This window comes from Platichthys flesus, chromosome 10, assembly GCF_949316205.1.
Source record: "Platichthys flesus chromosome 10, fPlaFle2.1, whole genome shotgun sequence".
In the NCBI taxonomy this organism is placed as follows: domain Eukaryota; kingdom Metazoa; phylum Chordata; class Actinopteri; order Pleuronectiformes; family Pleuronectidae; genus Platichthys; species Platichthys flesus.
Genome location: NC_084954.1, coordinates 739,026 through 751,661, shown reverse-complemented (window position 1 = coordinate 751,661; position 12,636 = coordinate 739,026).

Genomic DNA, 12,636 nt, shown 5'->3' with positions numbered 1-12,636 from the left:
AACTCATCTTTATTGCCTCTGATTTCTTTTATTTCTGACGTGGTTTTTCCGTTTCCTCCCGAGTTTCTCTGGGTTCAGTTGAGCAGAGAAAAGCTTTGGTCTGTTGAGCAGCAGAATAAAAACCACATTCTTTGTGTTGCTCTCTCGTTAAGCGTTCGCCTGCTGAGGCGGCGGCCGAGCCGTAAAGAAACGAACATATAACACCTCATCATTTCTCCTGCAGCCGGAACAATGGGCCCACGACAGGGAGCTGCAGCCGCCTCCATGAGAACCTCCGGGCCGACCACTGACGGCTACTGACACTTCAATGACGTTCAATTTAAAATTCAAATCAAAAACAAATTCTTTTAAATCGTCGCTTGAGAAGTCTGAAAATCAAATGAGAGCAAGCGTTTATAAAATGGAACGAATTGATCACAAGTGTTTTTCAGTTCATTCTGTCTCTCAATACAAAAGAATATAAACAGCAGAGTGATTATCATGAATGCATAAATTCTTTATGTATTTTTCTTCTGTTTTTTTCTTCATTTCCTGTGAGAGATCTTTACTGTTTTTATTTCATTTGTAAAGAATCCTTCTCTTAATTTTCATTCATAAAACAATGATGTTATTGTTCTGAATCGGGCCCAGAACACAGCACATGTATATATGTAAGTACTTTATCATATTATTATTATAATTGTGTACGTTTTTTTCTATTGTATTTATTATTCTTTACCTGCATTTAAATATAATCTCAATATTTTTGTCTAATAAAATCTGAAAACATGAGATGTACAATTCAAAAGATCTATTCTTAAATTAAATTACAATGTGAATAAATATGTTTTTTAAAGATTATTCATCAGTTTAGCTGATAATTTTAATTTCTTTCTTTTTTTAGTGTATTTTTCCATTAAATTGTGTGAAAAATATAAAGAGTTAAATTTGTGTGCGCTTGCTTTAGTATGATTTATTTACCGTTCGAGCCTTTATCCTTTTTAAACCTTTATCTTCCTGCTGTGATATCTGGTTAATCCTGTAAATGATCTGTGGTTTATTCAAAGATAATGTTTCCACAGTATTTATTAATGCAAACAGAAGCTGAGTTCATTAATCTCTGTGCACTGATCTCAGATTAATTTGAAATTCACCTGCTACTTTTCCTTTCCTTTCTGCTCTTTGTGGTTTATTGTGTTTATTGTGTTGCGTGTGTTCCGTTGTGTTCACAGCTGAAATCTGCTCACACAAACCTGAACACACATTTCACACAGACCTGAGTTCAGCCCCGTGCTGCTGCTGCTGCTGCTGCTACTTTGCTCTGCTGCTGATTCTATTGTCTCTACCTTTTATTTCTATTTTTACATGTTGTGTAGCCGTGTTGTGTAGCGCGCTGAGGCGAGCTGTCAGCTCGACGCCGCGAGGCAGAAAGTCTCGAACCAGCAGCCACCATATGTCTCTCGCTCCCTCTTGTTTTCTCGCTTCATTACTCTCTCTCTTTTCATCCCCCTTCTCTCTTTCTTCCTCCTTCTTGCTGTATTGATTTATTTCTCCCTCTTTTTTATTTCTCTTTTTCTTTCACTGTAAAATTCATGTAAGTAAAATTTTTTTGCTATAGATTCAGTTTGACCTGAACACTGTAATATGAAAAAAGACGTAGAGTATATTAAAGTGTGTGTTGTGTGTGTGTGTGTGTGTGTGTGTGTGTGTGTGTGTGTGTGTGTGTGTGTGTGTGTGTGTGTGTGTGTGTGTGCAGCAGTGATGTGTGAACACCAACACGTCTCATGTTATCTCTACAGTCGGATCTTACTCCTCCATCACTGTAGTTTTCTGTGACTCACGCTTGGTGCAGACGTGGATTCGTCTGCAGCAGGAAGTTGTTGTGTGATTATTATAATAATCATATTTTTGTGCTGAAATCATAATTGATGTTGCTCTACCATGATTAGATCAAAGTTTATCAGGACAATGCACAAAACTACCTGAACTAAGCTGTTGAAGGTGGATTTCTCACACTGAATTGACGGATTAGTGAATAAAGCAGGACCCCCCCCCCCCCCCCCCGTCAATATTTGACTGTACGAGGTCTAAAGCTCTTAATGTATCTGCAATTAATCAAATGATCAAAACTAATTAAGCAGCAGTGACCCTGGGACTGGGAGCAGCCCAGTGGGTGAGGGCAGGTTCAGACTCACACCAGTTAGAATGATTCACCCCCCCCCCCCCCCCCCCGACCGGCCCAGTGACCGGGAGCTGCAGAGTCCGTTCCACCAATCAGACGCCTCCTGAGGCTTCGTGTGCAGGTTCGTGGCCGTGCACCAACTGGGACCAGTCTGCTTTAACTCATTAAACTGGGCTGGATTCTATCTGTTTACTCTGTCTACACTGTAAACTGTGTTACTTTAACTGACTTTGCACTTTCCTCTTTGCTGCTGGATCACAACAAATCTTATCTTATCTTATCTTATCTTATCTTATCTTATCTTATCTTATCTTATCTTATCTTATCTTATCTTATCTTAAGGTTCAAACAGGTGAATGACTTCACACAGTCCATCTTTACTCGCTGCGTGAAGTCTTTATTTACACATCAACAGTAAACATGTTTTGTGTTCCTCTGTTTTAAAGATGAAACTTCTGCTCGTGTCGATATTAATTAAGACTTTTATGAAACTTGATGATCGTGTTCATGCAGCTCTGTGGCTGAAGACACAATCTGATTGTTCAACTCAAACCACAATCTGTCTAAAACAAAACTCCTCCCTGAGCACCTCCCTGGGCACCTCCCTGAGGAGCTGTGTGTGGAGCCTTGACGAGTTCAGCTTTCAACATTACTGACAAATATGTAAGTTCATCTGTGAGCAGCTTCTAACGTAGAGAACCAGGCTTCCACAGAACCTCGTGTTCATCAGCCTCACATTTAAAAAACGACCTCAGAGTCAAATTATCATCCAAGAGTTCCAAACCCGACTTTCATACATTAATATCTGACTTGTCATAAACAAGGTTCTTTCTCCTCTGGGGCCGAACGTGGGTCCCGGTCGAACAATCATCTAAAAAGTAAGGCAGAGCTTTTTGATCGCCCCCTAGTGGCTGGTTGCAGTAGAGGCATAAAGCCCCGCCTCCTCCATGTGAGTAGATGGGACATCGACTGAACTAAAAAGACAAATTTCATTTTGAACAAACCTTCTCCGATTTGATTTGGTTTTAATCAGTTATTTCATGATATGAAAATGGACTGAGACGTTATGATTGAGGCTGAGGCTGAGTCGTGATTGGCTGAGTGAATTAATTCACTTCCGGTCGGGGGGGGGGGGGTTCAAATTGTCGAAGTTGAAAATGTTTGACTGGATCCACGTTCCACAGCTGATCAGTCGGCTCCATCAGGAGAAGTTTCCTCTGGAGTCTGGAGCCACTCACTCGTGTTCCTCTGTATTAAATATGATATCATCTGTGAGTCTTCAGGATATGAAGTTATCTTTCTGTGTCTTCTTCTTTTCTGTGAGGGAGAAATAACAAGCGTCATGAATCTGTCTCTCTCTCCGTCTCACACCGTCTCTCTCCACTCTTTGTCTCTTTGTCTTCATCTCTCCCTCCTCTTCACCGACTCTTACTTTGCTCTCTCTGTATCTCCATCTATTCTCTCTCTCTCTCTCTCTCTCTCTCTCTCCCTGGCAGTAAGAGGGATGATGGGCTTGTTGCCGTAGTAACTCCCTCATTCAGCAGCTTCACCCGATGACGACACACTAATATAAAAATATAAATATAGAAATATATAAATATATAAATATATAAATATATAAATATATAAATATATAAATATATAAATATATAATACAATAAAACAGTTTTCCCACGTCGACAAGATTTAGTTGTGTCTGTTAGGAAACAAAATGAGACTAGAAAACATGAGCATCCTACCCCCCCCCCCCTCCCTTCACCCCCCCCCCCCCCCCGCTCTCACATGTTGATTACACACGCCGGTGGAAAAGACAACAGACGAGTAAAAACAAATGAATTGAGCCTCCCAATTATCGCCTTGCCGCGGAGAGCTGCCTCCTCCCGGCTGCTCTCAGATGTTTGTGGTTTCATCGAGCGGAGATGAAACATTATTGATCGCGGCGGGGGGGGGGGGGGGGGTGGAGACGATGACCCGACGCAGAGGACGGAAGACAAATGAGACGAGACAGGACGAGGCGGTCCAGGGTTCCATCTTCGTTTCAGTTTCCTCCAAAACAAGACTTCACATGATTTTAATAACTGATCTTCACCTTCACCACTCAAAGAGTCTTCTACTAAACAAAAACACTTTAAAGAAACAGAGCGATGTCTTCAAACAGAACTTCACGTCTTCTGTCTCATGGAACTGAGTTTAAAGTCATAAAGAACTTTTCTTTAAACCTCCAGAGTTTTATCTCTTTGCTGGTAGAGACCTGAGGACGGAGGAGACACTTGGCCTCTCTCTCCTCCGTCAGGCGGTTGAGAATAGAGCGGCTGTCGCTCTGTGAGGAGCAGCTCTGAGGTCATAATGACTGCTCACCGTCTGATTGGACGAATTAGTGACCGTAGTCGTTAGCGGCTGAGACTCAGACAGACTCTTAATGTCTCTGTATTAACTCTAATGGAATTCAGCTCTGCCTCTGCTCTCCATCACCCCCCCCCAGCCCCCCCCCCCCCCGCTGGACGGTCGACTAGGTAACTGTGATCACTGCGCTGACGCCCAGTCCTCCTCCTCCTCCTCCTCCTCCTCCTCCTCCTCCTCCTCCATGAACCCGTCCAGGAGACAGAGGGAATTAGAGATGCTCTTATTAAGAGTCGGGTGCTAAAAGAAAATGACCAGTACTCTTCCTCAGGCAGGAGATGATTTGAGCTGCAGCCAGGAGGAGGAGGAGCAGCGGGGGGGCATTAGCTCGATTAAGGCCAAATCAGACCTGCTTCCAATTTGCTGAGAGACGTGAAGATAATGTCTCTCAGTGTCTCAGAGTGTCTCCTGGTGCAGCTCCCGCCGCTGCTGAGAGAATTAAACCACCCTGCTGTCTATCTGTCAGGGTGACTCCACTCCCCCGACCAATCACAGGCTGGCTGCTAGATTAGAAAGCTAATGTAACCTTTTCTCCACAGAATTACTTTCATATCCGACTAGTTTTCATTAGCGAAACATTTATTTTTGGTGGGGGGGGGGGGATTATGTTTTCGACTTGTACCACAGCTGCAGAGAATAGATTCAGGCCTCTGTTAATATCAGGTGACACGGTTCTCTTTGAATGTTGAACCATCAGAGCTCAGGGCAGAAGCTCCACGTCTCCAAACTCATCAGAAACACTGAGAACAAACATCAGACCTGAAACTTAAAAATATGAGAACATTGAAGTTCTCCTGAAACACGTAATAAACAAAGAGATGGTACAAAGGGTTTACATCAGAAGCAGCAGAGGACAGAATCACGTCGTCGTCATAAAAGTTTTGTGTAGAGAATAAAAAGCTCTAAAGAAAATTAATCTAAGTTTCATTTTTGGAAACAAAGTTTCACAGCTGATGTCAAAGTTTCTTCAATTGACTTTAATTGAAATTTATGTTGAAAAGTAATTTCAGAAGTGAATTAAACTTTGGAGAGAAAAACAAGCGAGTCATTAAAACTGCTGCTCTCACTCATTAGGACCAGTTTGCTGGAAATCACTTTGTAATTAAACTAACGGAGCCATGCGCTCAATGTTTGTTAAAGCACTGAAACAATATTATATGTTATATTTTTCTAAAGGGACGTGGTGAACACGTCGCTCTACAGAATATTGTAGAAATGAAATGTGATATTGTCCATATGTTTGATCTGTTCAGTGAAATAAAGAGACACCAGAGATTTAAATGTGTGTTCACTGAGCTCAGACAACAAGGACCATAAATCAAAGAGATCCATAAACTGACAGATTCAAATCTAAAGGTTTCAGCTCCTCAGGTCACGTGACCACCCGTCATGTGGCGCAAACAGGAAGTAGATTGTTTACTCGGCAGTTGGAAAATACCACGAACGAGGATCAGCCATGTCGTCAACCCTCGAGTCATGTGACTGACGAGAACCAACCAGGAGAGGAGAGGGCCAGACTAACTTTATCCACGTTGTTTTATCTAGCGCCCCCTGTAGGTCACGTTACTTAGACCAGTGGCGTGCTGTAACTCTACAAAGAAAAACAAAGTGAGACGGAGGAACCTAAAACCCAGAGACATACAACCCCCCCCCCCCCCCCCCCCGGCTCCTCCTCCTCTTCAATGTTTACATCAAACATACTTTTTCTGCCTCGCTTCCTCCATCTTGTTTTCAGGCTGCCCATTTCCTGTCTCTCCCTCTTTCTTTTGGTTGATCTCACACACACACACACACACACACACACACACACACACACGGTCCAGATTAAAGAGTCTTGTGACATATAGACGGGTCTGTGGTTGAGGCCGGGCGGGGCTGAGTGCTGTCACATGTCGGCGGCGAGGGCAGCAGCTGATTGGTCGGTTGGTTAAGCGGGGGCAGCTTTACATGTTGTGTTTCCCCACATCAAACACCTTCTCAACCCGTTGCTGTGACAGGTCGGTCCCGGCTCCACCCGTCCTCACTCCGGTCCTCACTCCGGTCCTCACTCCGGTCCTCACTCCGGTCCTCACCCGGACCCGGGGCTGGAGGACTCAGGAGCTCCAGAGGAACCTGATGATCTGGTTTAATGGTGTTTAGTGTCAGAGGCTCTGACCTGCTCCTTATAACTCTGCTCAAATTAATCTAATTGTTTAAAGTAAATCAAACGCACATGGAACCGTCTCATACTTCTGAGGTTTATTTGCTCGACCAATCAGGAGTCAGTGTCATCTGTCAATCATTAAGTCTCTGATCGTTTTTATGTCTAAAAACCAAACTGATCAGAAACATCAGTGAGATGAGAAAGACCTGAAATGACAGAAACATCTTTCACAAACATTTAAGGAACCTGATGTTCCTTCTGCTAACATGGAGGAGGCGGGGTTAATCACTTATACTGCAATAATAATAATAATAAATGTATTAATGAAATACAAACATAATGATAATATAAACATATTGTTGAGGTTGGTGAGAGACTGATGTTAGAGACTAACAGACGAGCTGACCTCTGACCTCTGACCTGTGTTTTCTTTTTGAGTGTTGTCGTCCTTTGTGAAATCAAATCCCACGTGAGTCATTTACTGAATCATTAAAATATGAGGAAGATAACTGGGGGGGGGGGGGGGGTGGGTGGCGCCCACGCTCGCTCGAGCTGCCAGAGCCTCGTCTTTGAAAAGGTATTTTAGAAAGTTGGTTGGTCACGTGACGCTGACGGAGGACTTCTGCCAGCCGGCCGGTTCCTGCAGGTGATTCTTCACGGGAGGAGAACAGATATATTTAGATGATCCTCAGAGGATGGATGTTCCTCTCTGAGACGCCACACTTTGGTTTGTCTTCTCCATCGTGGTCCTCTGTCCCCAGCTGCTCTCCAACTCAAGCACCCTCAGCTGACGGAGGCTCAGTCTCCACATGAAGCTGCTTCACACGACACTCAGAGGAAGAAGAAGCTTCACCACCTGCAGAACAATCATCTCCTGCTGCTTCCAGGAAGTTCACTGCTTCATCCACCAAACACACCACCAGAGTCTGAACTGGTCTGAACTGGTCTGAACTGGGCTGAGGCCACAACACCCCCCATATTAAAAAACGCTCACGGTTTCCAGAGACGTGTCTTTGAATAACTGGATGTGAATCGACCTGTAACTAAACTTCCTTTATTTCACATTAATAAGCACAGAGGGGTGAACTAGTTTCCTTACACATGTTATTTTTGGGAGTTTGTGGTTCACATCCCACTTGTTTGGATCCAAACAGGCAAAGTGTTCAGGTCAGAGGTCAGATCTCCACATACGTCTGCAAACCAGCCATCAGCTGATTGGAGGCGGGTGGTGCTGGTGATACTGGTGACGGTGGGGTGGAGGAGGAGGGGGGGGGGTGTCCATCCATCCATCCGTCTAAATCAGCATTAATCAAGCCGCTCCGCTCATTCCTCCTCGTATCAAATCAGACAAATGATTACTGGCATTCAGCCGCTGAGAGCCGGCGGCGGCGAGGGGTCGAGCTGCAATCAGCCGCCGCTCGCTGCCGGGAGCCGCCGCCTCAGAACCACTGGGTCCTCTGCTCTCAGCTAATCGCCTAATAAAAAAGACAATGATGGACGTGGAGGAAACACAGGAAGTGTGTGTTTCTGAATCTGCACATCACAAACCTGAGGCCCGGAGCACTGAGACCGGCCGGAAAATACTCATCACTCATATTTAACCCCTCGTTTCTCTATCAGCTCGGTTCCAGCTGAGATCCTGATCCTGATCCTGATCCTGATCCAGATCCTGATCCTCAACTGTGGAGTAAACTGAGCAGGCTGCCCCGAGCACCACTGAACATCAAGAGAAGGAGACAAGGAGACAAGGTGTGTGTGTGTGTGTGTGTTTGTGTGTTGGGATATATGTGTGTTTGTGTGTGTGTGTGTGTGTGTCTGTGTGTGTGTGTGTTTGTGTGTGTGTGTGTGTGTGTGTGTGTGTGTGTGTGTGTGTGTGTCTGTGTGTGTGTGTGTGTGTGTGTGTGTGTGTGTGTGTGTGTGTGTGTGTGTGTCTGTGTGTGTGTGTGTGTGTGTGTGTGTGTGTGTGTGTGTGTGTGTCAGTAGCTCTCCAGATATTTTTCCCACGCTCCACCTCCACCGATCCTCCAGGTCTCTGGGTGCCTGGCTCACCACGCTCCCCAGGGACGGGCCCTGGTTTTGGGCCACGCTGCCGCAGCGCCCCCTGACGCTCTGGTCCCTGCAGGGATCAGCTCTGAGAAACTCACGGAGAAGCTTCTCCCAGACCGACCGGCTGTCGATCAGTCACTGATCTGCTGATTAGAGGCCGGAGGCCGTTAGTCACAGTCTCAGGGACACGACTCACACTAAACAGGGTCTTCTCATAAAGTGTCGCACAAAACAAACACACACAAACAAATCTCCTGGAGCAGAAACAGACGCCAGAGGAGCTCCTGGGCTGGAGGAGGAGAAGGAGGAGGAGGAGGAGGAGGAGGAGGAGGAGGAGGAGGAGGAGGAGGAGGAGGAGGAGCAGGAGGAGGAGGAGGTCCACAGGGAGGCCCGTGCAGCCCCGTCTGACCCTGGGAATGTTTGGTGTTAGCCGACGAGGCAGGTGACAGCAGGTTGTGTTTCGGGATAATTGAAGGATCGGTGGAGTGAATATTTCACACAGACTCAGGATCAGTGAGTTGGGGGGTTTGAAGGGGGCGGGGCAACGTCCCCGGTTTGTTGTCACACGTGAGGATCCAGCTGAGCCGTGGTCATTTGAACAACATGTGTCACGAGTTTCACTTTAGACAAACATGTAAACAGTGAGTTGTGTTGTTTACGGAGTCGCTGCAGTGAACCCAGTAAACACAAGATCACAGCAGTGGAGGAAACTGTAAAAACACGTTGAGCAGAAGAAGCCTGCACAGAATGAAGGGTTATTTAACTCCGGAGCCAGAGAAGTTAAAAACAAAGGATTTGTTCATTTTTTGTGTAAAAGATAATTAAACATTTACTAAATTCATCTCCTCTGTGGATACGATCCTCTCAAAAACTCAAACACACAACATTTCAATAACACAATCCTTTTTGACTGTGGGGCTGTGATTTAATATGTTTAAATAATATGGAAGAATTGTGTTTAATAGTTTCATGTTCATGAAATAATCAAGATTTAAGATAATTATGAAAAAACTGGTGGGAGATATTTTCTTAGTTTACTTTCAGGGCCTTGTTGCCATTTTTCAATATAATAATCAAAATCTGCAAATATCTTATTTTAAAACAGGTGAGGAAACTTATTTAGTTCAGGAAAATAGATTCAGCTAAATATCTTTCTCACTCGACCTCTCTGGATTACGTAGTGCTTAGTGATTAATGCTGAAACTATATGAATGATGAATTAACCTGAAGTCTTGTTGAGGTTCTAGTCTCTGTTTATATTTCACCGACTCTTCAGGTGAAGGTTCCCTCGTCAGTGGAACTCGATTAAAGGCGATGAAGGACACTGGTCTGCGTGGTTCAGGGTCGGGGGACAGGGGGACACTGTAAACAATCCCACGACCCGATTTGGACCCGGAGCCATATTTCTAGTGAGTCGGGCCCTCGGGGGACGGCAGCGGACGGGGCCAGCGGTACCTGCTGGCCCCTCCCCTCTGTTCCTGATTGACAGATGGCTGCTCCATTAGATGAGAATGATAAGTGGCTCTCCGTCGCCAGAAAGGACTTCCTCTTGACCTCTGACCCCCAACCCTGACTCCTGACCCCTCTCAGGGGTTGACCAGCTTCCTCTCTCTCTCCCTCTCCAGGCTTGTGTGTTTGTCGCTCACCCCTCCACAGGTGCAGGTCAGGACTAAGTGATGTGGAGAGCAGCTTTTGTTCCTCTGAAGGACGAGAAGAGAAGAGGAGGAAAGACGAGAGGGACACTGTGTTGTTCTGATGAGAGAGGGAGAGAGAGAGAGAGAGAGAGAGAGAGAGAGAGAGAGAGAGAGAGAGAGAGAGGGAGAGGGAGAGAGAGAGGGAGAGAGAGAGAGAGAGAGAGAGAGAGGGAGAGAGGATGGACGTGTTATACAAACAAACATTTACTTTATTTAGTTTTAAAGTTTTAACTTCAGTGTGAAAACAGAAGCATCAGCAAGTAGAGGAATTAACAAATACTGGAAACTACATAATGGGATGAAGAGTACTCACATATCTGTTTTACAGAATCTTTACTTTTTATATAAAAAAAATGTTATGATATTTTTCATGGAAAATATAAATTGTTATATGTTTGTTGTTTTTTCAAAGTCACTGTTCAGTGTTGCAGATTGGAAGTATTATTAATTTATAAAAACTCATACTAAAACACTATTTAAATACATTCACAAGCCAAACGTACTTAACTAAATGTTTACCTCCATCTATTTTCTTTTTCACTGCAAAAATAAAAAAGCAGAAAAACTTCTTGAGTTAAAATACTGTGAAAAGAGAGGGGGGGGGGAATTTAGAGCAAAGATTATTAATTTTTAGAGTCTCAATAGTTTCATTCTCTGATCTTTAGTCTGGTTACAAGATATAAACCCCCAAAATCCAAAGACCTCGTGGTGAGGGCCTATGCCTCTTTTTGGGGGGGGGGGGGCGGACTCTTGCCATTACTGTAATTATTTGTATTATTATAATCGTTGTGATTGTTTAGATTTATTGTTTTTTGAAGGCCTCTCACATCAGAGCCCCCCCCCCTCGTCACCGGGATCTGGTTGTGACTCTCCAGCCTCCGAGGTCTCCGCTCTGGACTCAACTAATAATTATAATAATTCAGGTCGCTGCATTGTTCCGTCTGTCGTCATATTTTAAAGTGTTAACAGTAATAGCAGCTCTGCCAGGAGTGGACTCTCTCTCTCTCTCCCTGTATTAATAAGCAGCGCAGTACTCAGCACAGCGCGTGGTAAAGCTTCGCCATGATTACAGTACGCCATCAAGGAAATTAGTTGTTTCCCACTCACAGCAAAGCACAGCGAGGGGTTTGCAACATAACAAGTTGCTTTTGTTTACGGCGGCTCGCTAGCTGTTTTCATTCTGCCGAGACGAGCCCGTAGACTCCGAGCCAGCTGCCGCAAATCACACATTCAATTATTCTGCTTTGCTTATGAGCATCCAAATATTTAGTCCACTTACCGCGAACAAAAACAGTAGTAAAGTGATTACAGCCGCCGAGGAGTGGAGTTCTCCTCCGAGAGGCAAACAGGAGGGAGCAAGGAGGAGAGGAGCGAGGGATGGAGGAGGAGGAGGAGGGAACGTAAACATCTACCTGTGGAGGCTCCAGGTAGACGGAGAACATCTGATTCACATCCTCCGCGGAACCGAAGACGATAACAAGAGAACTGAAAAACAAACAGAAGACAAGCGCTGCCGAGGAAATGGAAGTAGATTATATCAGAAAAGGAGGGAGGAAGGAGGGGAGGAACAAACCTGGGAGAGGTGGGAAAGAAGAAGAGTTGTGAGGAGAGGAGGTCTGAGAAGAAAAGAGAAAAGGAGAGGAAAGTAAAATTGTAAAAGAAAGCAAAAGTGGGGGAGAAGGATGGAGAGAAAAAAGAGAGGAACTATCCCAAAGAGAAGGAAAGAAGGGAAGAAGGTAGAAAGAGGTAAAGAAGGTGAGAAAAGGTCAAGTTCAAAGAAGAAGAGCAGAATCCCACGAAGGGAAGAGAGAACCAAAGCAGATGATGGAGAGATGAATCAAAGGTTGAACAGGAGGAAGGAGAAGGAGAGAAAGTGTGAACACAAGGAAAAGGAGAGAAAAGAACAGTTTCAGAGACGGAGGAAGAAAAGAACAAATGAACAAACAAAAGGAAGTTTTGTGTCTTCATTAAGATTAAATATAAAACGCTCTGAATGGAGGAGACATCACACGGCGTTCAGACTTAATGGCCGAGCTGGACAGTGGGAGCGGGAGGGGGTCATCCTCACAGAGGTCAGAGGTCGTGACCTGTGTGGTCCCTGGTCTTTGAAGAGAAAGGCGAGCAGAGGAGCACAGATCTCACCGCTCAGACTCCGGAGGATTACGCGCCCTGACAGAAACACTTTATATATC